This window comes from Myxine glutinosa, chromosome 5, assembly GCF_964187855.1.
Source record: "Myxine glutinosa chromosome 5, kmMyxGlut1.1, whole genome shotgun sequence".
In the NCBI taxonomy this organism is placed as follows: Eukaryota; Metazoa; Chordata; class Myxini; order Myxiniformes; family Myxinidae; genus Myxine; species Myxine glutinosa.
Window position 1 is genome coordinate 191,412,812 of NC_136265.1, and position 27,237 is coordinate 191,440,048.

General features: G+C 42.2%; 1 protein-coding gene across 3 annotated transcripts in view; it reads right to left on the reverse strand.

The window, feature by feature from the left end:
* Nucleotides 1-27,237, reverse strand: part of LOC137426566 (estrogen receptor beta) — a 348,041-nt gene that overhangs the window by 224,263 nt on the left and 96,541 nt on the right. The gene's annotated exons all lie outside the window — the stretch shown is intronic.

Genomic DNA, 27,237 nt, shown 5'->3' on the forward strand with positions numbered 1-27,237 from the left:
ACAAACAATGAGCAAGAGCATAGTATTCCTCACAAACAATGAGCAAGAGAGCAGTATTCCTCACAAACAATGAGCAAGAGAGCAGTATTCCTCACAAACTATGAGCAAGAGAGCAGTATTCCTCACAAACAATGAGCAAGAGAGCAGTATTCCTCACAAACAATGACCAAGAGAGCAGTATTCCTCACAAACAATGAGCAAGAGCGCAGTATTCCTCACAAACAATGAGCAAGAGAGCAGTATTCCTCACATACAATGAGCAAGAGCACAGTATTCCTCACAAACAATGAGCAAGAGCGCAGTATTCCTCACAAACAACGAGCAAGAGAGCAGTATTCCTCACAAACAATGACCAAGAGAGCAGTATTCCTCACAAACAATGAGCAAGAGAGCAGTATTCCTCACAAACAATGAGCAAGAGCACAGTATTCCTCACAAACAATGAGCAAGAGCGCAGTATTCCTCACAAACAATGAGCAAGAGAGCAGTATTCCTCACAAACGAGCAAGAGAGCAGTATTCCTCACAAACAATGAGCAAGAGCGCAGTATTCCTCACAAACAATGAGCAAGGGCGCAGTATTCCTCACAAACAATGACCAAGACAGCAGTATTCCTCACAAACAACGAGCAAGAGAATAGTATTCCTCACAAACAATGAGCAAGAGCGCAGTATTCCTCACAAACAATGAGCAAGAGCATAATATTCCTCACAAACAATGAGCAAGAGAGCAGTATTCCTCACAAACAATGAGCAAGAGAGCAGTATTCCTCACAAACTATGAGCAAGAGAGCAGTATTCCTCACAAACAATGAGCAAGAGAGCAGTATTCCTCACAAACAATGACCAAGAGAGCAGTATTCCTCACAAACAATGAGCAATAGCGCAGTATTCCTCACAAACAATGAGCAAGAGAGCAGTATTCCTCACAAACAATGAGCAAGAGAATAGTATTCCTCACAAACAATGACCAAGAGAGCAGTATTCCTCACAAACAATGAGCAAGAGAGCAGTATTCCTCACAAACAATGGGCAATAGCACAGTATTCCTCACAAACAATGAGGAAGAGAGCAGTATTCCTCACAAACAATGAGCAAGAGAGCAGTATTCCTCACAAACAATGAGCAAGAGAATAGTATTCCTCACAAACAATGACCAAGAGAGCAGTATTCCTCACAAACAATGAGCAAGAGAATAGTATTCCTCACAAACAATGAGCAAGAGCACAGTATTCCTCACAAACAATGAGCAAGAGAATAGTATTCCTCACAAACAATGAGCAAGAGAATAGTATTCCTCACAAACAATGACCAAGAGCACAGTATTCCTCACAAACAATGAGCAAGAGCACAGTATTCCTCACAAACAATGAGCAAGAGAATAGTATTCCTCACAAACAATGACCAAGAGCACAGTATTCCTCACAAACAATGAGCAAGAGCACAGTATTCCTCACAAACAACGAGCAAGAGAGCAGTATTCCTCACAAACAATGAGCAAGAGTGCAGTATTCCTCACAAACAGAGCAAGAGACCAGTATTCCTCACAAACAATGAGCAAGAGAATAGTATTCCTCACAAACAATGAGCAAGAGAGCAGTATTCCTCACAAACAATGAGCAAGAGAGCAGTATTCCTCACAAACAATGAGCAAGAGAGCAGTATTCCTCACAAACAATGACCAAGAGAGCAGTATTCCTCACAAACAATGAGCAAGAGAGCAGTATTCCTCACAAACAATGACCAAGAGAGCAGTATTCCTCACACACAATGAGCAAGAGAGCAGTATTCCTCACAAACAATGACCAAGAGAGCAGTATTCCTCACAAACAATGACCAAGAGAGCAGTATTCCTCACAAACAATGAGCAAGAGAGCAGTATTCCGCACAAACAATGAGCAAGAGAGCAGTATTCCTCACAAACAATGAGCAAGAGCCCAGTATTCCTCACAAACAATTACCAAGAGAGCAGTATTCCTCACAAACAATGAGCAAGAGAGCAGTATTCCTCACAAACAATGAGCAAGAGAGCAGTATTCCTCACAAACAACGAGCAAGAGAGCAGTATTCCTCACAAACAATGAGCAAGAGAGCAGTATTCCTCATAAACAATGAGCAAGAGAGCAGTATTCCTCACAAACAATGAGCAATAGAGCAGTATTCCTCACAAACAACGAGCAAGAGCACAGTATTCCTCACAAACAATGAGCAAGAGAGCAGTATTCCTCACAAACAATGACCAAGAGAGCAGTATTCCTCACAAACAATGAGCAAGAGAGCAGTATTCCTCACAAACAATGAGCAAGAGAGCAGTATTCCTCACAAACAATGAGCAAGAGAGCAGTATTCCTCACAAACAATGAGCAAGAGAGCAGTATTCCTCACAAACAATGAGCAAGAGAGCAGTATTCCTCACAAACAATGAGCAAAAGCCCAGTATTCCTCACAAACAACGAGCAAGAGCACAGTATTCCTCACAAACAATGAGCAAGAGAGCAGTATTCCTCACAAACAATGACCAAGAGAGCAGTATTCCTCACAAACAATGAGCAAGAGAGCAGTATTCCTCACAAACAATGAGCAAGAGAGCAGTATTCCTCACAAACAACGAGCAAGAGCACAGTATTCCTCACAAACAATGAGCAAGAGAGCAGTATTCCTCACAAACAATGAGCAAGAGAGCAGTATTCCTCACAAACAATGAGCAAGAGAGCAGTATTCCTCACAAACAATGAGCAAGAGAGCAGTATTCCTCACAAACAATGAGCAAGAGAGCAGTATTCCTCACAAACAACGAGCAAGAGCACAGTATTCCTCACAAACAATGAGCAAGAGAGCAGTATTCCTCACAAACAATGAGCAAGAGAGCAGTATTCCTCACAAACAATGAGCAAGAGAGCAGTATTCCTCACAAACAATGAGCAAGAGAGCAGTATTCCTCACAAACAATGAGCAAGAGAGCAGTATTCCTCACAAACAATGAGCAAGAGCACAGTATTCCTCACAAACAATGAGCAAGAGAGCAGTATTCCTCACAAACAATGACCAAGAGAGCAGTATTCCTCACAAACAATGAGCAAGAGAGCAGTATTCCTCACAAACAACGAGCAAGAGAGCAGTATTCATCACAAACAATGAGCAAGAGCGCAGTATTCCTCACAAACAATGAGCAAGAGAATAGTATTCCTCACAAACAATGAGCAAGAGAGCAGTATTCCTCACAAACAATGAGCAAGAGCGCAGTATTCCTCACAAACAATGAGCAAGAGAATAGTATTCCTCACAAACAATGAGCAAGAGCGCAGTATTCCTCACAAACAATGAGCAAGAGCGCAGTATTCCTCACAAACAATGAGCAAGAGCGCAGTATTCCTCACAAACAATGAGCAAGAGAATAGTATTCCTCACAAACAATGAGCAAGAGCGCAGTATTCCTCACAAACAATGAGCAAGAGCGCAGTATTCCTCACAAACAATGAGCAAGAGCGCAGTATTCCTCACAAACAATGAGCAAGAGCACAGTATTCCTCACAATGAGCAAGAGCGCAGTATTCCTCACAAACGATGAGCAAGAGCGCAGTATTCCTCACAATGAGCAAGAGCGCAGTATTCCTCACAAACAATGAGCAAGAGCGCAGTATTCCTCACAAACAATGAGCAAGAGCGCAGTATTCCTCACAAACAATGAGCAAGAGCGCAGCATTCCTCACAAACTATGAGCAAGAGCGCAGTATTCCTCACAAACAATGAGCAAGAGCGCAGTATTCCTCACAAACAATGAGCAAGAGAGCAGTATTCATCACAAACAATGAGCAAGAGAGTAGTATTCCTCACAAACAATGAGCAAGAGCGCAGTATTCCTCACAAACGATGAGCAAGAGCACAGTATTCCTCACAAACAATGAGCAAGAGCGCAGTATTCCTCACAAACAATGAGCAAGAGAGCAGTGTTCCTCACAAACAATGAGCAAGAGAGCAGTATTCCTCACAAACAATGAGCAAGAGCGCAGTATTCCTCACAAACAATGAGCAAGAGTGCAGTATTCCTCACAAACAATGAGCAAGAGAGCAGTATTCCTCACAAACAATGAGCAAGAGAGCAGTATTCCTCACAAACAATGAGCAAGAGAGCAGTATTCCTCACAAACAATGACCAAGAGAGCAGTATTCCTCACAAACAATGAGCAAGAGAGCAGTATTCCTCACAAACAATGAGCAAGAGAGCAGTATTCCTCACAAACAATGACCAAGAGAGCAGTATTCCTCACAAACAATGACCAAGAGAGCAGTATTCCTCACAAACAACGAGCAAGAGAGCAGTATTCCTCACAAACAACGAGCAAGAGAATAGTATTCCTCACAAACAATGAGCAAGAGCGCAGTATTCCTCACAAACAATGAGCAAGAGCACTGTATTCCTCACAAACAATGAGCAAGAGAGCAGTATTCCTCACAAACTATGAGCAAGAGAACAGTGTTCCTCACAAACAATGACCAAGAGAGCAGTATTCCTCACAAACAATGAGCAAGAGCACTGTATTCCTCACAAACAATGAGCAAGAGAGCAGTATTCCTCACAAACAATGAGCAAGAGCACTGTATTCCTCACAAACAATGAGCAAGAGAGCAGTATTCCTCACAAACTATGAGCAAGAGAACAGTGTTCCTCACAAACAATGAGCAAGAGCGCAGTATTCCTCACAAACAATGAGCAAGAGCACTGTATTCCTCACAAACAATGAGCAAGAGAGCAGTATTCCTCACAAACTATGAGCAAGAGCACTGTATTCCTCACAAACAATGAGCAAGAGAGCAGTATTCCTCACAAACGAGCAAGAGAGCAGTATTCCTCACAAACAATGACCAAGACAGCAGTATTCCTCACAAACAACGAGCAAGAGAATAGTATTCCTCACAAACAATGAGCAAGAGCGCAGTATTCCTCACAAACAATGAGCAAGAGCATAGTATTCCTCACAAACAATGAGCAAGAGAGCAATATTCCTCACAAACAATGAGCAAGAGAGCAGTATTCCTCACAAACTATTAGCAAGAGAGCAGTATTCCTCACAAACAATGAGCAAGAGAGCAGTATTCCTCACAAACAATGACCAAGAGAGCAGTATTCCTCACAAACAATGAGCAAGAGCGCAGTATTCCTCACAAACAATGAGCAAGAGAGCAGTATTCCTCACAAACAATGAGCAAGAGCACAGTATTCCTCACAAACAATGAGCAAGAGCGCAGTATTCCTCACAAACAACGAGCAAGAGAGCAGTATTCCTCACAAACAATGACCAAGAGAGCAGTATTCCTCACAAACAATGAGCAAGAGAGCAGTATTCCTCACAAACAATGAGCAAGAGCACAGTATTCCTCACAAACAATGAGCAAGAGCGCAGTATTCCTCACAAACAATGAGCAAGAGAGCAGTATTCCTCACAAACGAGCAAGAGAGCAGTATTCCTCACAAACAATGAGCAAGAGCGCAGTATTCCTCACAAACAATGAGCAAGGGCGCAGTATTCCTCACAAACAATGACCAAGACAGCAGTATTCCTCATAAACAACGAGCAAGAGAATAGTATTCCTCACAAACAATGAGCAAGAGCGCAGTATTCCTCACAAACAATGAGCAAGAGCATAGTATTCCTCACAAACAATGAGCAAGAGAGCAGTATTCCTCACAAACAATGAGCAAGAGAGCAGTATTCCTCACAAACTATGAGCAAGAGAGCAGTATTCCTCACAAACAATGAGCAAGAGAGCAGTATTCCTCACAAACAATGACCAAGAGAGCAGTATTCCTCACAAACAATGAGCAATAGCGCAGTATTCCTCACAAACAATGAGCAAGAGAGCAGTATTCCTCACAAACAATGAGCAAGAGAATAGTATTCCTCACAAACAATGACCAAGAGAGCAGTATTCCTCACAAACAATGAGCAAGAGAGCAGTATTCCTCACAAACAATGAGCAAGAGAGCAGTATTCCTCACAAACAATGAGGAAGAGAGCAGTATTCCTCACAAACAATGAGCAAGAGAGCAGTATTCCTCACAAACAATGAGCAAGAGAATAGTATTCCTCACAAACAATGACCAAGAGAGCAGTATTCCTCACAAACAATGAGCAAGAGAATAGTATTCCTCACAAACAATGAGCAAGAGCACAGTATTCCTCACAAACAATGAGCAAGAGAATAGTATTCCTCACAAACAATGAGCAAGAGAATAGTATTCCTCACAATCAATGACCAAGAGCACAGTATTCCTCACAAACAATGAGCAAGAGCACAGTATTCCTCACAAACAATGAGCAAGAGAATAGTATTCCTCACAAACAATGACCAAGAGCACAGTATTCCTCACAAACAATGAGCAAGAGCACAGTATTCCTCACAAACAGAGCAAGAGAGCAGTATTCCTCACAAACAATGAGCAAGAGCACAGTATTCCTCACAAACAGAGCAAGAGAGCAGTATTCCTCACAAACAATGAGCAAGAGAATAGTATTCCTCACAAACAATGAGCAAGAGAGCAGTATTCCTCACAAACAATGAGCAAGAGAGCAGTATTCCTCACAAACAATGAGCAAGAGAGCAGTATTCTTCACAAACAATGAGCAAGAGAGCAGTATTCCTCACAAACTATGAGCAAGAGCGCAGTATTCCTCACAAACAATGAGCAAGAGAATAGTATTCCTCACAAACAATGAGCAAGAGAGCAGTATTCCTCACAAACAATGAGCAAGAGAGCAGTATTCCTCACAAACAATGACCAAGAGAGCAGTATTCCTCACAAACAATGAGCAAGAGAGCAGTATTCCTCACAAACAATGAGCAAGAGAGCAGTATTCCTCACAAACAATGAGCAAGAGAGCAGTATTCCTCACAAACAATGAGCAAGAGAGCAGTATTCCTCACAAACAATGACCAAGAGAGCAGTATTCCTCACAAACAATGAGCAAGAGAGCAGTATTCCTCACAAATAATGAGCAAGAGAGCAGTGTTCCTCACAAACAATGAGCAAGAGAGCAGTGTTCCTCACAAACAATGAGCAAGAGCGCAGTATTCCTCACAAACAATGAGCAAGAGAGCAGTATTCCTCACAAACAATGAGCAAGAGAGCAGTATTCCTCACAAACAATGAGCAAGAGAGCAGTATTCCTCACAAACAATGAGCAAGAGAGCAGTATTCCTCACAAACAATGAGCAAGAGAGCAGTATTCCTCACAAACAATGAGCAAGAGAGCAGTATTCCTCACAAACAATGAGCAAGAGAGCAGTATTCCTCACAAACAATGAGCAAGAGAGCAGTATTCCTCACAAACAATGACCAAGAGAGCAGTATTCCTCACAAACAATGAGCAAGAGAGCAGTATTCCTCACAAACAATGACCAAGAGAGCAGTATTCCTCACAAACAATGACCAAGAGAGCAGTATTCCTCAAAAACAATGAGCAAGAGAGCAGTATTCCTCACAAACAATGAGCAAGAGAGCAGTATTCCTCACAAACAATGAGCAAGAGCCCAGTATTCCTCACAAACAATGACCAAGAGAGCAGTATTCCTCACAAACAATGAGCAAGAGAGCAGTATTCCTCACAAACAATGAGCAAGAGAGCAGTATTCCTCACAAACAATGAGCAAGAGAGCAGTATTCCTCACAAACAATGAGCAAGAGAGCAGTATTCCTCACAAACAATGAGCAATAGAGCAGTATTCCTCACAAACAACGAGCAAGAGCACAGTATTCCTCACAAACAATGAGCAAGAGAGCAGTATTCCTCACAAACAATGACCAAGAGAGCAGTATTCCTCACAAACAATGAGCAAGAGAGCAGTATTCCTCACAAACAATGAGCAAGAGAGCAGTATTCCTCACAAACAATGAGCAAGAGAGCAGTATTCCTCACAAACAATGAGCAAGAGAGCAGTATTCCTCACAAACAATGAGCAAGAGAGCAGTATTCCTCACAAACAATGAGCAAGAGAGCAGTATTCCTCACAAACAATGAGCAAGAGAGCAGTATTCCTCACAAACAATGAGCAAGAGAGCAGTATTCCTCACAAACAACGAGCAAGAGCACAGTATTCCTCACAAACAATGAGCAAGAGAGCAGTATTCCTCACAAACAATGAGCAAGAGAGCAGTATTCCTCACAAACAATGAGCAAGAGAGCAGTATTCCTCACAAACAATGAGCAAGAGAGCAGTATTCCTCACAAACAATGAGCAAGAGAGCAGTATTCCTCACAAACAATGAGCAAGAGCACAGTATTCCTCACAAACAATGAGCAAGAGAGCAGTATTCCTCACAAACAATGACCAAGAGAGCAGTATTCCTCACAAACAATGAGCAAGAGAGCAGTATTCCTCACAAACAACGAGCAAGAGAGCAGTATTCCTCACAAACAATGAGCAAGAGCGCAGTATTCCTCACAAACAATGAGCAAGAGAATAGTATTCCTCACAAACAATGAGCAAGAGCGCAGTATTCCTCACAAACAATGAGCAAGAGCGCAGTATTCCTCACAAACAATGAGCAAGAGAATAGTATTCCTCACAAACAATGAGCAAGAGAATAGTATTCCTCACAATCAATGACCAAGAGCACAGTATTCCTCACAAACAATGAGCAAGAGCACAGTATTCCTCACAAACAATGAGCAAGAGAATAGTATTCCTCACAAACAATGACCAAGAGCACAGTATTCCTCACAAACAATGAGCAAGAGCACAGTATTCCTCACAAACAACGAGCAAGAGAGCAGTATTCCTCACAAACAATGAGCAAGAGCGCAGTATTCCTCACAAACAGAGCAAGAGAGCAGTATTCCTCACAAACAATGAGCAAGAGAATAGTATTCCTCACAAACAATGAGCAAGAGAGCAGTATTCCTCACAAACAATGAGCAAGAGAGCAGTATTCCTCACAAACAATGAGCAAGAGAGCAGTATTCTTCACAAACAATGAGCAAGAGAGCAGTATTCCTCACAAACTATGAGCAAGAGCGCAGTATTCCTCACAAACAATGAGCAAGAGAATAGTATTCCTCACAAACAATGAGCAAGAGCCCAGTATTCCTCACAAACGAGCAAGAGCGCAGTATTCCTCACAAACAATGAGCAAGAGAGCAGTATTCCTCACAAACAATGAGCAAGAGAGCAGTATTCCTCACAAACAATGACCAAGAGAGCAGTATTCCTCACAAACAATGAGCAAGAGAGCAGTATTCCTCACAAACAATGAGCAAGAGAGCAGTATTCCTCACAAACAATGAGCAAGAGAGCAGTATTCCTCACAAACAATGAGCAAGAGAGCAGTATTCCTCACAAACAATGACCAAGAGAGCAGTATTCCTCACAAACAATGAGCAAGAGAGCAGTATTCCTCACAAACAATGAGCAAGAGAGCAGTGTTCCTCACAAACAATGAGCAAGAGAGCAGTGTTCCTCACAAACAATGAGCAAGAGCGCAGTATTCCTCACAAACAATGAGCAAGAGAGCAGTATTCCTCACAAACAATGAGCAAGAGAGCAGTATTCCTCACAAACAATGAGCAAGAGAGCAGTATTCCTCACAAACAATGAGCAAGAGAGCAGTATTCCTCACAAACAATGAGCAAGAGAGCAGTATTCCTCACAAACAATGAGCAAGAGAGCAGTATTCCTCACAAACAATGAGCAAGAGAGCAGTATTCCTCACAAACAATGACCAAGAGAGCAGTATTCCTCACAAACAATGAGCAAGAGAGCAGTATTCCTCACAAACAATGACCAAGAGAGCAGTATTCCTCACAAACAATGAGCAAGAGAGCAGTATTCCTCACAAACAATGACCAAGAGAGCAGTATTCCTCACAAACAATGACCAAGAGAGCAGTATTCCTCAAAAACAATGAGCAAGAGAGCAGTATTCCTCACAAACAATGAGCAAGAGAGCAGTATTCCTCACAAACAATGAGCAAGAGCCCAGTATTCCTCACAAACAATGACCAAGAGAGCAGTATTCCTCACAAACAATGAGCAAGAGAGCAGTATTCCTCACAAACAATGAGGACGAGAGCAGTATTCCTCACAAACAACGAGCAAGAGAGCAGTATTCCTCACAAACAATGAGCAAGAGAGCAGTATTCCTCACAAACAATGAGCAAGAGAGCAGTATTCCTCACAAACAATGAGCAATAGAGCAGTATTCCTCACAAACAACGAGCAAGAGCACAGTATTCCTCACAAACAATGAGCAAGAGAGCAGTATTCCTCACAAACAATGACCAAGAGAGCAGTATTCCTCACAAACAATGAGCAAGAGAGCAGTATTCCTCACAAACAATGAGCAAGATAGCAGTATTCCTCACAAACAATGAGCAAGAGAGCAGTATTCCTCACAAACAATGAGCAAGAGAGCAGTATTCCTCACAAACAATGAGCAAGAGAGCAGTATTCCTCACAAACAATGAGCAAAAGCCCAGTATTCCTCACAAACAATGAGCAAGAGCACAGTATTCCTCACAAACAATGAGCAAGAGAGCAGTATTCCTCACAAACAATGACCAAGAGAGCAGTATTCCTCACAAACAATGAGCAAGAGAGCAGTATTCCTCACAATGAGCAAGAGAGCAGTATTCCTCACAAACAACGAGCAAGAGCACAGTATTCCTCACAAACAATGAGCAAGAGCGCAGTATTCCTCACAAACAATGAGCAAGAGAATAGTATTCCTCACAAACAATGAGCAAGAGCGCAGTATTCCTCACAAACAATGAGCAAGAGCGCAGTATTCCTCACAAACAATGAGCAAGAGAATAGTATTCCTCACAAACAATGAGCAAGAGAATAGTATTCCTCACAATCAATGACCAAGAGCACAGTATTCCTCACAAACAATGAGCAAGAGCACAGTATTCCTCACAAACAATGAGCAAGAGAATAGTATTCCTCACAAACAATGACCAAGAGCACAGTATTCCTCACAAACAATGAGCAAGAGCACAGTATTCCTCACAAACAACGAGCAAGAGAGCAGTATTCCTCACAAACAATGAGCAAGAGCGCAGTATTCCTCACAAACAGAGCAAGAGAGCAGTATTCCTCACAAACAATGAGCAAGAGAATAGTATTCCTCACAAACAATGAGCAAGAGAGCAGTATTCCTCACAAACAATGAGCAAGAGAGCAGTATTCCTCACAAACAATGAGCAAGAGAGCAGTATTCTTCACAAACAATGAGCAAGAGAGCAGTATTCCTCACAAACTATGAGCAAGAGCGCAGTATTCCTCACAAACAATGAGCAAGAGAATAGTATTCCTCACAAACAATGAGCAAGAGCCCAGTATTCCTCACAAACGAGCAAGAGCGCAGTATTCCTCACAAACAATGAGCAAGAGAGCAGTATTCCTCACAAACAATGAGCAAGAGAGCAGTATTCCTCACAAACAATGACCAAGAGAGCAGTATTCCTCACAAACAATGAGCAAGAGAGCAGTATTCCTCACAAACAATGAGCAAGAGAGCAGTATTCCTCACAAACAATGAGCAAGAGAGCAGTATTCCTCACAAACAATGAGCAAGAGAGCAGTATTCCTCACAAACAATGACCAAGAGAGCAGTATTCCTCACAAACAATGAGCAAGAGAGCAGTATTCCTCACAAACAATGAGCAAGAGAGCAGTGTTCCTCACAAACAATGAGCAAGAGAGCAGTGTTCCTCACAAACAATGAGCAAGAGCGCAGTATTCCTCACAAACAATGAGCAAGAGAGCAGTATTCCTCACAAACAATGAGCAAGAGAGCAGTATTCCTCACAAACAATGAGCAAGAGAGCAGTATTCCTCACAAACAATGAGCAAGAGAGCAGTATTCCTCACAAACAATGAGCAAGAGAGCAGTATTCCTCACAAACAATGAGCAAGAGAGCAGTATTCCTCACAAACAATGAGCAAGAGAGCAGTATTCCTCACAAACAATGACCAAGAGAGCAGTATTCCTCACAAACAATGAGCAAGAGAGCAGTATTCCTCACAAACAATGACCAAGAGAGCAGTATTCCTCACAAACAATGAGCAAGAGAGCAGTATTCCTCACAAACAATGACCAAGAGAGCAGTATTCCTCACAAACAATGACCAAGAGAGCAGTATTCCTCAAAAACAATGAGCAAGAGAGCAGTATTCCTCACAAACAATGAGCAAGAGAGCAGTATTCCTCACAAACAATGAGCAAGAGCCCAGTATTCCTCACAAACAATGACCAAGAGAGCAGTATTCCTCACAAACAATGAGCAAGAGAGCAGTATTCCTCACAAACAATGAGGACGAGAGCAGTATTCCTCACAAACAATGAGCAAGAGAGCAGTATTCCTCACAAACAATGAGCAGAGAGCAGTATTCCTCACAAACAATGAGCAAGAGAGCAGTATTCCTCACAAACAATGAGCAATAGAGCAGTATTCCTCACAAACAACGAGCAAGAGCACAGTATTCCTCACAAACAATGAGCAAGAGAGCAGTATTCCTCACAAACAACGAGCAAGAGCACAGTATTCCTCACAAACAATGAGCAAGAGAGCAGTATTCCTCACAAACAATGAGCAAGAGAGCAGTATTCCTCACAAACAATGAGCAAGAGAGCAGTATTCCTCACAAACAATGAGCAAGAGAGCAGTATTCCTCACAAACAATGAGCAGAGAGCAGTATTCCTCACAAACAATGAGCAAGAGAGCAGTATTCCTCACAAACAATGAGCAATAGAGCAGTATTCCTCACAAACAACGAGCAAGAGCACAGTATTCCTCACAAACAATGAGCAAGAGAGCAGTATTCCTCACAAACAACGAGCAAGAGCACAGTATTCCTCACAATCAATGAGCAAGAGAGCAGTATTCCTCACAATGAGCAAGAGAGCAGTATTCCTCACAAACAATGAGCAAGAGAGCAGTATTCCTCACAAACAATGAGCAAGAGAGCAGTATTCCTCACAAACAATGAGCAAGAGAGCAGTATTCCTCACAAACAACGAGCAAGAGCACAGTATTCCTCACAAACAATGAGCAAGAGAGCAGTATTCCTCACAAACAATGAGCAAGAGAGCAGTATTCCTCACAAACAATGAGCAAGAGAGCAGTATTCCTCACAAACAATGAGCAAGAGAGCAGTATTCCTCACAAACAATGAGCAAGAGAGCAGTATTCCTCACAAACAATGAGCAAGAGCACAGTATTCCTCACAAACAATGACCAAGAGAGCAGTATTCCTCACAAACAATGACCAAGAGAGCAGTATTCCTCACAAACAATGAGCAAGAGAGCAGTATTCCTCACAAACAACGAGCAAGAGAGCAGTATTCCTCACAAACAATGAGCAAGAGTGCAGTATTCCTCACAAACAATGAGCAAGACAATAGTATTCCTCACAAACAATGAGCAAGAGCGCAGTATTCCTCACAAACAATGAGCAAGAGCGCAGTATTCCTCACAAACAATGAGCAAGAGAATAGTATTCCTCACAAACAATGACCAAGAGAGCAGTATTCCTCACAAACAATGAGCAAGAGCGCAGTATTCCTCACAAACAATGAGCAAGAGAATAGTATTCCTCACAAACAATGAGCAAGAGCGCAGTATTCCTCACAAACAATGAGCAAGAGCGCAGTATTCCTCACAAACAATGAGCAAGAGCGCAGTATTCCTCACAAACAATGAGCAAGAGTGCAGTATTCCTCACAAACAATGAGCAAGAGAATAGTATTCCTCACAAACAATGAGCAAGAGCGCAGTATTCCTCACAAACAATGAGCAAGAGCGCAGTATTCCTCACAAACAATGAGCAAGAGCGCAGTATTCCTCACAAACAATGAGCAAGAGCGCAGTATTCCTCACAAACAATGAGCAAGAGCGCAGTATTCCTCACAAACAATGAGCAAGAGCGCAGTATTCCTCACAAACAATGAGCAAGAGCGCAGTATTCCTCACAAACAATGAGCAAGAGCGCAGTATTCCTCACAAACTATGAGCAAGAGCGCAGTATTCCTCACAAACAATGAGCAAGAGCGCAGTATTCCTCACAAACAATGAGCAAGAGAGCAGTATTCATCACAAACAATGAGCAAGAGAGTAGTATTCCTCACAAACAATGAGCAAGAGTGCAGTATTCCTCACAAACGATGAGCAAGAGCACAGTATTCCTCACAAACAATGAGCAAGAGCGCAGTATTCCTCACAAACAATGAGCAAGAGAGCAGTGTTCCTCACAAACAATGAGCAAGAGAGCAGTATTCCTCACAAACAATGAGCAAGAGCGCAGTATTCCTCACAAACAATGAGCAAGAGTGCAGTATTCCTCACAAACAATGAGCAAGAGAGCAGTATTCCTCACAAACAAGGAGCAAGAGCACAGTATTCCTCACAAACAATGAGCAAGAGCACAGTATTCCTCACAAACAATGAGCAAGAGCGCAGTATTCCTCACAAACAATGAGCAAGAGCGCAGTATTCCTCACAAACAATGAGCAAGAGCGCAGTATTCCTCACAAACAATGAGCAACAGCACAGTATTCCTCACAAACAATGAGCAAGAGAGCAGTATTCCTCACAAACAATGAGCAAGAGAGCAGTATTCCTCACAAACAATGAGCAAGAGCGCAGTATTCCTCACAAACAATGAGCAAGAGCGCAGTATTCCTCACAAACAATGAGCAAGAGAGCAGTATTCCTCACAATGAGCAAGAGCACAGTATTCCTCACAAACAATGAGCAAGAGCACAGTATTCCTCACAAACAATGAGCAAGAGCACAGTATTCCTCACAAACAATGAGCAAGAGCACAGTATTCCTCACAAACAATGAGCAAGAGCACAGTATTCCTCACAAACAATGAGCAACAGCACAGTATTCCTCACAAACAATGAGCAAGAGAGCAGTATTCCTCACAAACAATGAGCAAGAGCGCAGTATTCCTCACAAACAGAGCAAGAGAGCAGTATTCCTCACAAACAATGAGCAAGAGAATAGTATTCCTCACAAACAATGAGCAAGAGAGCAGTATTCCTCACAAACAATGAGCAAGAGAGCAGTATTCCTCACAAACAATGAGCAAGAGAGCAGTATTCTTCACAAACAATGAGCAAGAGAGCAGTATTCCTCACAAACTATGAGCAAGAGCGCAGTATTCCTCACAAACAATGAGCAAGAGAATAGTATTCCTCACAAACAATGAGCAAGAGCCCAGTATTCCTCACAAACGAGCAAGAGCGCAGTATTCCTCACAAACAATGACCAAGAGAGCAGTATTCCTCAAAAACAATGAGCAAGAGAGCAGTATTCCTCACAAACAATGAGCAAGAGAGCAGTATTCCTCACAAACAATGAGCAAGAGCCCAGTATTCCTCACAAACAATGACCAAGAGAGCAGTATTCCTCACAAACAATGAGCAAGAGAGCAGTATTCCTCACAAACAATGAGGACGAGAGCAGTATTCCTCACAAACAACGAGCAAGAGAGCAGTATTCCTCACAAACAATGAGCAAGAGAGCAGTATTCCTCACAAACAATGAGCAAGAGAGCAGTATTCCTCACAAACAATGAGCAATAGAGCAGTATTCCTCACAAACAACGAGCAAGAGCACAGTATTCCTCACAAACAATGAGCAAGAGAGCAGTATTCCTCACAAACAATGACCAAGAGAGCAGTATTCCTCACAAACAATGAGCAAGAGAGCAGTATTCCTCACAAACAATGAGCAAGATAGCAGTATTCCTCACAAACAATGAGCAAGAGAGCAGTATTCCTCACAAACAATGAGCAAGAGAGCAGTATTCCTCACAAACAATGAGCAAGAGAGCAGTATTCCTCACAAACAATGAGCAAAAGCCCAGTATTCCTCACAAACAATGAGCAAGAGCACAGTATTCCTCACAAACAATGAGCAAGAGAGCAGTATTCCTCACAAACAATGACCAAGAGAGCAGTATTCCTCACAAACAATGAGCAAGAGAGCAGTATTCCTCACAATGAGCAAGAGAGCAGTATTCCTCACAAACAACGAGCAAGAGCACAGTATTCCTCACAAACAATGAGCAAGAGCGCAGTATTCCTCACAAACAATGAGCAAGAGAATAGTATTCCTCACAAACAATGAGCAAGAGCGCAGTATTCCTCACAAACAATGAGCAAGAGCGCAGTATTCCTCACAAACAATGAGCAAGAGAATAGTATTCCTCACAAACAATGAGCAAGAGAATAGTATTCCTCACAATCAATGACCAAGAGCACAGTATTCCTCACAAACAATGAGCAAGAGCACAGTATTCCTCACAAACAATGAGCAAGAGAATAGTATTCCTCACAAACAATGACCAAGAGCACAGTATTCCTCACAAACAATGAGCAAGAGCACAGTATTCCTCACAAACAACGAGCAAGAGAGCAGTATTCCTCACAAACAATGAGCAAGAGCGCAGTATTCCTCACAAACAGAGCAAGAGAGCAGTATTCCTCACAAACAATGAGCAAGAGAATAGTATTCCTCACAAACAATGAGCAAGAGAGCAGTATTCCTCACAAACAATGAGCAAGAGAGCAGTATTCCTCACAAACAATGAGCAAGAGAGCAGTATTCTTCACAAACAATGAGCAAGAGAGCAGTATTCCTCACAAACTATGAGCAAGAGCGCAGTATTCCTCACAAACAATGAGCAAGAGAATAGTATTCCTCACAAACAATGAGCAAGAGCCCAGTATTCCTCACAAACGAGCAAGAGCGCAGTATTCCTCACAAACAATGAGCAAGAGAGCAGTATTCCTCACAAACAATGAGCAAGAGAGCAGTATTCCTCACAAACAATGACCAAGAGAGCAGTATTCCTCACAAACAATGAGCAAGAGAGCAGTATTCCTCACAAACAATGAGCAAGAGAGCAGTATTCCTCACAAACAATGAGCAAGAGAGCAGTATTCCTCACAAACAATGAGCAAGAGAGCAGTATTCCTCACAAACAATGACCAAGAGAGCAGTATTCCTCACAAACAATGAGCAAGAGAGCAGTATTCCTCACAAACAATGAGCAAGAGAGCAGTGTTCCTCACAAACAATGAGCAAGAGAGCAGTGTTCCTCACAAACAATGAGCAAGAGCGCAGTATTCCTCACAAACAATGAGCAAGAGAGCAGTATTCCTCACAAACAATGAGCAAGAGAGCAGTATTCCTCACAAACAATGAGCAAGAGAGCAGTATTCCTCACAAACAATGAGCAAGAGAGCAGTATTCCTCACAAACAATGAGCAAGAGAGCAGTATTCCTCACAAACAATGAGCAAGAGAGCAGTATTCCTCACAAACAATGAGCAAGAGAGCAGTATTCCTCACAAACAATGACCAAGAGAGCAGTATTCCTCACAAACAATGAGCAAGAGAGCAGTATTCCTCACAAACAATGACCAAGAGAGCAGTATTCCTCACAAACAATGAGCAAGAGAGCAGTATTCCTCACAAACAATGACCAAGAGAGCAGTATTCCTCACAAACAATGACCAAGAGAGCAGTATTCCTCAAAAACAATGAGCAAGAGAGCAGTATTCCTCACAAACAATGAGCAAGAGAGCAGTATTCCTCACAAACAATGAGCAAGAGCCCAGTATTCCTCACAAACAATGACCAAGAGAGCAGTATTCCTCACAAACAATGAGCAAGAGAGCAGTATTCCTCACAAACAATGAGGACGAGAGCAGTATTCCTCACAAACAATGAGCAAGAGAGCAGTATTCCTCACAAACAATGAGCAGAGAGCAGTATTCCTCACAAACAATGAGCAAGAGAGCAGTATTCCTCACAAACAATGAGCAATAGAGCAGTATTCCTCACAAACAACGAGCAAGAGCACAGTATTCCTCACAAACAATGAGCAAGAGAGCAGTATTCCTCACAAACAACGAGCAAGAGCACAGTATTCCTCACAAACAATGAGCAAGAGAGCAGTATTCCTCACAAACAATGAGCAAGAGAGCAGTATTCCTCACAAACAATGAGCAAGAGAGCAGTATTCCTCACAAACAATGAGCAAGAGAGCAGTATTCCTCACAAACAATGAGCAGAGAGCAGTATTCCTCACAAACAATGAGCAAGAGAGCAGTATTCCTCACAAACAATGAGCAATAGAGCAGTATTCCTCACAAACAACGAGCAAGAGCACAGTATTCCTCACAAACAATGAGCAAGAGAGCAGTATTCCTCACAAACAACGAGCAAGAGCACAGTATTCCTCACAATCAATGAGCAAGAGAGCAGTATTCCTCACAATGAGCAAGAGAGCAGTATTCCTCACAAACAATGAGCAAGAGAGCAGTATTCCTCACAAACAATGAGCAAGAGAGCAGTATTCCTCACAAACAATGAGCAAGAGAGCAGTATTCCTCACAAACAACGAGCAAGAGCACAGTATTCCTCACAAACAATGAGCAAGAGAGCAGTATTCCTCACAAACAATGAGCAAGAGAGCAGTATTCCTCACAAACAATGAGCAAGAGAGCAGTATTCCTCACAAACAATGAGCAAGAGAGCAGTATTCCTCACAAACAATGAGCAAGAGAGCAGTATTCCTCACAAACAATGAGCAAGAGCACAGTATTCCTCACAAACAATGACCAAGAGAGCAGTATTCCTCACAAACAATGACCAAGAGAGCAGTATTCCTCACAAACAATGAGCAAGAGAGCAGTATTCCTCACAAACAACGAGCAAGAGAGCAGTATTCCTCACAAACAATGAGCAAGAGTGCAGTATTCCTCACAAACAATGAGCAAGACAATAGTATTCCTCACAAACAATGAGCAAGAGCGCAGTATTCCTCACAAACAATGAGCAAGAGCGCAGTATTCCTCACAAACAATGAGCAAGAGAATAGTATTCCTCACAAACAATGACCAAGAGAGCAGTATTCCTCACAAACAATGAGCAAGAGCGCAGTATTCCTCACAAACAATGAGCAAGAGAATAGTATTCCTCACAAACAATGAGCAAGAGCGCAGTATTCCTCACAAACAATGAGCAAGAGCGCAGTATTCCTCACAAACAATGAGCAAGAGCGCAGTATTCCTCACAAACAATGAGCAAGAGTGCAGTATTCCTCACAAACAATGAGCAAGAGAATAGTATTCCTCACAAACAATGAGCAAGAGCGCAGTATTCCTCACAAACAATGAGCAAGAGCGCAGTATTCCTCACAAACAATGAGCAAGAGCGCAGTATTCCTCACAAACAATGAGCAAGAGCGCAGTATTCCTCACAAACAATGAGCAAGAGCGCAGTATTCCTCACAAACAATGAGCAAGAGCGCAGTATTCCTCACAAACAATGAGCAAGAGCGCAGTATTCCTCACAAACAATGAGCAAGAGCGCAGTATTCCTCACAAACTATGAGCAAGAGCGCAGTATTCCTCACAAACAATGAGCAAGAGCGCAGTATTCCTCACAAACAATGAGCAAGAGAGCAGTATTCATCACAAACAATGAGCAAGAGAGTAGTATTCCTCACAAACAATGAGCAAGAGTGCAGTATTCCTCACAAACGATGAGCAAGAGCACAGTATTCCTCACAAACAATGAGCAAGAGCGCAGTATTCCTCACAAACAATGAGCAAGAGAGCAGTGTTCCTCACAAACAATGAGCAAGAGAGCAGTATTCCTCACAAACAATGAGCAAGAGCGCAGTATTCCTCACAAACAATGAGCAAGAGTGCAGTATTCCTCACAAACAATGAGCAAGAGAGCAGTATTCCTCACAAACAAGGAGCAAGAGCACAGTATTCCTCACAAACAATGAGCAAGAGCACAGTATTCCTCACAAACAATGAGCAAGAGCGCAGTATTCCTCACAAACAATGAGCAAGAGCGCAGTATTCCTCACAAACAATGAGCAAGAGCGCAGTATTCCTCACAAACAATGAGCAACAGCACAGTATTCCTCACAAACAATGAGCAAGAGAGCAGTATTCCTCACAAACAATGAGCAAGAGAGCAGTATTCCTCACAAACAATGAGCAAGAGCGCAGTATTCCTCACAAACAATGAGCAAGAGCGCAGTATTCCTCACAAACAATGAGCAAGAGAGCAGTATTCCTCACAATGAGCAAGAGCACAGTATTCCTCACAAACAATGAGCAAGAGCACAGTATTCCTCACAAACAATGAGCAAGAGCACAGTATTCCTCACAAACAATGAGCAAGAGCACAGTATTCCTCACAAACAATGAGCAAGAGCACAGTATTCCTCACAAACAATGAGCAACAGCACAGTATTCCTCACAAACAATGAGCAAGAGAGCAGTATTCCTCACAAACAATGAGCAAGAGCGCAGTATTCCTCACAAACAGAGCAAGAGAGCAGTATTCCTCACAAACAATGAGCAAGAGAATAGTATTCCTCACAAACAATGAGCAAGAGAGCAGTATTCCTCACAAACAATGAGCAAGAGAGCAGTATTCCTCACAAACAATGAGCAAGAGAGCAGTATTCTTCACAAACAATGAGCAAGAGAGCAGTATTCCTCACAAACTATGAGCAAGAGCGCAGTATTCCTCACAAACAATGAGCAAGAGAATAGTATTCCTCACAAACAATGAGCAAGAGCCCAGTATTCCTCACAAACGAGCAAGAGCGCAGTATTCCTCACAAACAATGAGCAAGAGAGCAGTATTCCTCACAAACAATGAGCAAGAGAGCAGTATTCCTCACAAACAATGACCAAGAGAGCAGTATTCCTCACAAACAATGAGCAAGAGAGCAGTATTCCTCACAAACAATGAGCAAGAGAGCAGTATTCCTCACAAACAATGAGCAAGAGAGCAGTATTCCTCACAAACAATGAGCAAGAGAGCAGTATTCCTCACAAACAATGACCAAGAGAGCAGTATTCCTCACAAACAATGAGCAAGAGAGCAGTATTCCTCACAAACAATGAGCAAGAGAGCAGTGTTCCTCACAAACAATGAGCAAGAGAGCAGTGTTCCTCACAAACAATGAGCAAGAGCGCAGTATTCCTCACAAACAATGAGCAAGAGAGCAGTATTCCTCACAAACAATGAGCAAGAGAGCAGTATTCCTCACAAACAATGAGCAAGAGAGCAGTATTCCTCACAAACAATGAGCAAGAGAGCAGTATTCCTCACAAACAATGAGCAAGAGAGCAGTATTCCTCACAAACAATGAGCAAGAGAGCAGTATTCCTCACAAACAATGAGCAAGAGAGCAGTATTCCTCACAAACAATGACCAAGAGAGCAGTATTCCTCACAAACAATGAGCAAGAGAGCAGTATTCCTCACAAACAATGACCAAGAGAGCAGTATTCCTCACAAACAATGAGCAAGAGAGCAGTATTCCTCACAAACAATGACCAAGAGAGCAGTATTCCTCACAAACAATGACCAAGAGAGCAGTATTCCTCAAAAACAATGAGCAAGAGAGCAGTATTCCTCACAAACAATGAGCAAGAGAGCAGTATTCCTCACAAACAATGAGCAAGAGCCCAGTATTCCTCACAAACAATGACCAAGAGAGCAGTATTCCTCACAAACAATGAGCAAGAGAGCAGTATTCCTCACAAACAATGAGGACGAGAGCAGTATTCCTCACAAACAACGAGCAAGAGAGCAGTATTCCTCACAAACAATGAGCAAGAGAGCAGTATTCCTCACAAACAATGAGCAAGAGAGCAGTATTCCTCACAAACAATGAGCAATAGAGCAGTATTCCTCACAAACAACGAGCAAGAGCACAGTATTCCTCACAAACAATGAGCAAGAGAGCAGTATTCCTCACAAACAATGACCAAGAGAGCAGTATTCCTCACAAACAATGAGCAAGAGAGCAGTATTCCTCACAAACAATGAGCAAGATAGCAGTATTCCTCACAAACAATGAGCAAGAGAGCAGTATTCCTCACAAACAATGAGCAAGAGAGCAGTATTCCTCACAAACAATGAGCAAGAGAGCAGTATTCCTCACAAACAATGAGCAAAAGCCCAGTATTCCTCACAAACAATGAGCAAGAGCACAGTATTCCTCACAAACAATGAGCAAGAGAGCAGTATTCCTCACAAACAATGACCAAGAGAGCAGTATTCCTCACAAACAATGAGCAAGAGAGCAGTATTCCTCACAATGAGCAAGAGAGCAGTATTCCTCACAAACAACGAGCAAGAGCACAGTATTCCTCACAAACAATGAGCAAGAGCGCAGTATTCCTCACAAACAATGAGCAAGAGAATAGTATTCCTCACAAACAATGAGCAAGAGCGCAGTATTCCTCACAAACAATGAGCAAGAGCGCAGTATTCCTCACAAACAATGAGCAAGAGAATAGTATTCCTCACAAACAATGAGCAAGAGAATAGTATTCCTCACAATCAATGACCAAGAGCACAGTATTCCTCACAAACAATGAGCAAGAGCACAGTATTCCTCACAAACAATGAGCAAGAGAATAGTATTCCTCACAAACAATGACCAAGAGCACAGTATTCCTCACAAACAATGAGCAAGAGCACAGTATTCCTCACAAACAACGAGCAAGAGAGCAGTATTCCTCACAAACAATGAGCAAGAGCGCAGTATTCCTCACAAACAGAGCAAGAGAGCAGTATTCCTCACAAACAATGAGCAAGAGAATAGTATTCCTCACAAACAATGAGCAAGAGAGCAGTATTCCTCACAAACAATGAGCAAGAGCGCAGTATTCCTCACAAACAATGAGCAAGAGAATAGTATTCCTCACAAACAATGACCAAGAGAGCAGTATTCCTCACAAACAATGAGCAAGAGCGCAGTATTCCTCACAAACAATGAGCAAGAGAATAGTATTCCTCACAAACAATGAGCAAGAGCGCAGTATTCCTCACAAACAATGAGCAAGAGCGCAGTATTCCTCACAAACAATGAGCAAGAGCGCAGTATTCCTCACAAACAATGAGCAAGAGAATAGTATTCCTCACAAACAATGAGCAAGAGCGCAGTATTCCTCACAAACAATGAGCAAGAGCGCAGTATTCCTCACAAACAATGAGCAAGAGCGCAGTATTCCTCACAAACAATGAGCAAGAGCACAGTATTCCTCACAATGAGCAAGAGCGCAGTATTCCTCACAAACGATGAGCAAGAGCGCAGTATTCCTCACAATGAGCAAGAGCGCAGTATTCCTCACAAACAATGAGCAAGAGCGCAGTATTCCTCACAAACAATGAGCAAGAGCGCAGTATTCCTCACAAACAATGAGCAAGAGCGCAGCATTCCTCACAAACTATGAGCAAGAGCGCAGTATTCCTCACAAACAATGAGCAAGAGCGCAGTATTCCTCACAAACAATGAGCAAGAGAGCAGTATTCATCACAAACAATGAGCAAGAGAGTAGTATTCCTCACAAACAATGAGCAAGAGCGCAGTATTCCTCACAAACGATGAGCAAGAGCACAGTATTCCTCACAAACAATGAGCAAGAGCGCAGTATTCCTCACAAACAATGAGCAAGAGAGCAGTGTTCCTCACAAACAATGAGCAAGAGAGCAGTATTCCTCACAAACAATGAGCAAGAGCGCAGTATTCCTCACAAACAATGAGCAAGAGTGCAGTATTCCTCACAAACAATGAGCAAGAGAGCAGTATTCCTCACAAACAATGAGCAAGAGAGCAGTATTCCTCACAAACAATGAGCAAGAGAGCAGTATTCCTCACAAACAATGACCAAGAGAGCAGTATTCCTCACAAACAATGAGCAAGAGAGCAGTATTCCTCACAAACAATGAGCAAGAGAGCAGTATTCCTCACAAACAATGACCAAGAGAGCAGTATTCCTCACAAACAATGACCAAGAGAGCAGTATTCCTCACAAACAACGAGCAAGAGAATAGTATTCCTCACAAACAATGAGCAAGAGCGCAGTATTCCTCACAAACAATGAGCAAGAGCACTGTATTCCTCACAAACAATGAGCAAGAGAGCAGTATTCCTCACAAACTATGAGCAAGAGAACAGTGTTCCTCACAAACAATGACCAAGAGAGCAGTATTCCTCACAAACAATGAGCAAGAGAGCAGTATTCCTCACAAACAATAACCAAGAGACCAGTATTCCTCACAAACAATGAGCAAGAGAGCAGTATTCCTCACAAACAATGAGCAAGAGCACAGTATTTCTCACAAACAATGAGCAAGAGCGCAGTATTCCTCACAAACAATGAGCAAGAGAGCAGTATTCCTCACAAACGAGCAAGAGAGCAGTATTCCTCACAAACAATGACCAAGACAGCAGTATTCCTCACAAACAACGAGCAAGAGAATAGTATTCCTCACAAACAATGAGCAAGAGCGCAGTATTCCTCACAAACAATGAGCAAGAGCATAGTATTCCTCACAAACAATGAGCAAGAGAGCAGTATTCCTCACAAACAATGAGCAAGAGAGCAGTATTCCTCACAAACTATTAGCAAGAGAGCAGTATTCCTCACAAACAATGAGCAAGAGAGCAGTATTCCTCACAAACAATGACCAAGAGAGCAGTATTCCTCACAAACAATGAGCAAGAGCGCAGTATTCCTCACAAACAATGAGCAAGAGAGCAGTATTCCTCACAAACAATGAGCAAGAGCACAGTATTCCTCACAAACAATGAGCAAGAGCGCAGTATTCCTCACAAACAACGAGCAAGAGAGCAGTATTCCTCACAAACAATGACCAAGAGAGCAGTATTCCTCACAAACAATGAGCAAGAGAGCAGTATTCCTCACAAACAATGAGCAAGAGCACAGTATTCCTCACAAACAATGAGCAAGAGCGCAGTATTCCTCACAAACAATGAGCAAGAGAGCAGTATTCCTCACAAACGAGCAAGAGAGCAGTATTCCTCACAAACAATGAGCAAGAGCGCAGTATTCCTCACAAACAATGAGCAAGGGCGCAGTATTCCTCACAAACAATGACCAAGACAGCAGTATTCCTCATAAACAACGAGCAAGAGAATAGTATTCCTCACAAACAATGAGCAAGAGCGCAGTATTCCTCACAAACAATGAGCAAGAGCATAGTATTCCTCACAAACAATGAGCAAGAGAGCAGTATTCCTCACAAACAATGAGCAAGAGAGCAGTATTCCTCACAAACTATGAGCAAGAGAGCAGTATTCCTCACAAACAATGAGCAAGAGAGCAGTATTCCTCACAAACAATGACCAAGAGAGCAGTATTCCTCACAAACAATGAGCAATAGCGCAGTATTCCTCACAAACAATGAGCAAGAGAGCAGTATTCCTCACAAACAATGAGCAAGAGAATAGTATTCCTCACAAACAATGACCAAGAGAGCAGTATTCCTCACAAACAATGAGCAAGAGAGCAGTATTCCTCACAAACAATGAGCAAGAGAGCAGTATTCCTCACAAACAATGAGGAAGAGAGCAGTATTCCTCACAAACAATGAGCAAGAGAGCAGTATTCCTCACAAACAATGAGCAAGAGAATAGTATTCCTCACAAACAATGACCAAGAGAGCAGTATTCCTCACAAACAATGAGCAAGAGAATAGTATTCCTCACAAACAATGAGCAAGAGCACAGTATTCCTCACAAACAATGAGCAAGAGAATAGTATTCCTCACAAACAATGAGCAAGAGAATAGTATTCCTCACAATCAATGACCAAGAGCACAGTATTCCTCACAAACAATGAGCAAGAGCACAGTATTCCTCACAAACAATGAGCAAGAGAATAGTATTCCTCACAAACAATGACCAAGAGCACAGTATTCCTCACAAACAATGAGCAAGAGCACAGTATTCCTCACAAACAACGAGCAAGAGAGCAGTATTCCTCACAAACAATGAGCAAGAGCACAGTATTCCTCACAAACAGAGCAAGAGAGCAGTATTCCTCACAAACAATGAGCAAGAGAATAGTATTCCTCACAAACAATGAGCAAGAGAGCAGTATTCCTCACAAACAATGAGCAAGAGAGCAGTATTCCTCACAAACAATGAGCAAGAGAGCAGTATTCTTCACAAACAATGAGCAAGAGAGCAGTATTCCTCACAAACTATGAGCAAGAGCGCAGTATTCCTCACAAACAATGAGCAAGAGAATAGTATTCCTCACAAACAATGAGCAAGAGCCCAGTATTCCTCACAAACGAGCAAGAGCGCAGTATTCCTCACAAACAATGAGCAAGAGAGCAGTATTCCTCACAAACAATGAGCAAGAGAGCAGTATTCCTCACAAACAATGACCAAGAGAGCAGTATTCCTCACAAACAATGAGCAAGAGAGCAGTATTCCTCACAAACAATGAGCAAGAGAGCAGTATTCCTCACAAACAATGAGCAAGAGAGCAGTATTCCTCACAAACAATGAGCAAGAGAGCAGTATTCCTCACAAACAATGACCAAGAGAGCAGTATTCCTCACAAACAATGAGCAAGAGAGCAGTATTCCTCACAAACAATGAGCAAGAGAGCAGTGTTCCTCACAAACAATGAGCAAGAGAGCAGTGTTCCTCACAAACAATGAGCAAGAGCGCAGTATTCCTCACAAACAATGAGCAAGAGAGCAGTATTCCTCACAAACAATGAGCAAGAGAGCAGTATTCCTCACAAACAATGAGCAAGAGAGCAGTATTCCTCACAAACAATGAGCAAGAGAGCAGTATTCCTCACAAACAATGAGCAAGAGAGCAGTATTCCTCACAAACAATGAGCAAGAGAGCAGTATTCCTCACAAACAATGAGCAAGAGAGCAGTATTCCTCACAAACAATGAGCAAGAGAGCAGTATTCCTCACAAACAATGACCAAGAGAGCAGTATTCCTCACAAACAATGAGCAAGAGAGCAGTATTCCTCACAAACAATGACCAAGAGAGCAGTATTCCTCACAAACAATGACCAAGAGAGCAGTATTCCTCAAAAACAATGAGCAAGAGAGCAGTATTCCTCACAAACAATGAGCAAGAGAGCAGTATTCCTCACAAACAATGAGCAAGAGCCCAGTATTCCTCACAAACAATGACCAAGAGAGCAGTATTCCTCACAAACAATGAGCAAGAGAGCAGTATTCCTCACAAACAATGAGCAAGAGAGCAGTATTCCTCACAAACAATGAGCAAGAGAGCAGTATTCCTCACAAACAATGAGCAAGAGAGCAGTATTCCTCACAAACAATGAGCAATAGAGCAGTATTCCTCACAAACAACGAGCAAGAGCACAGTATT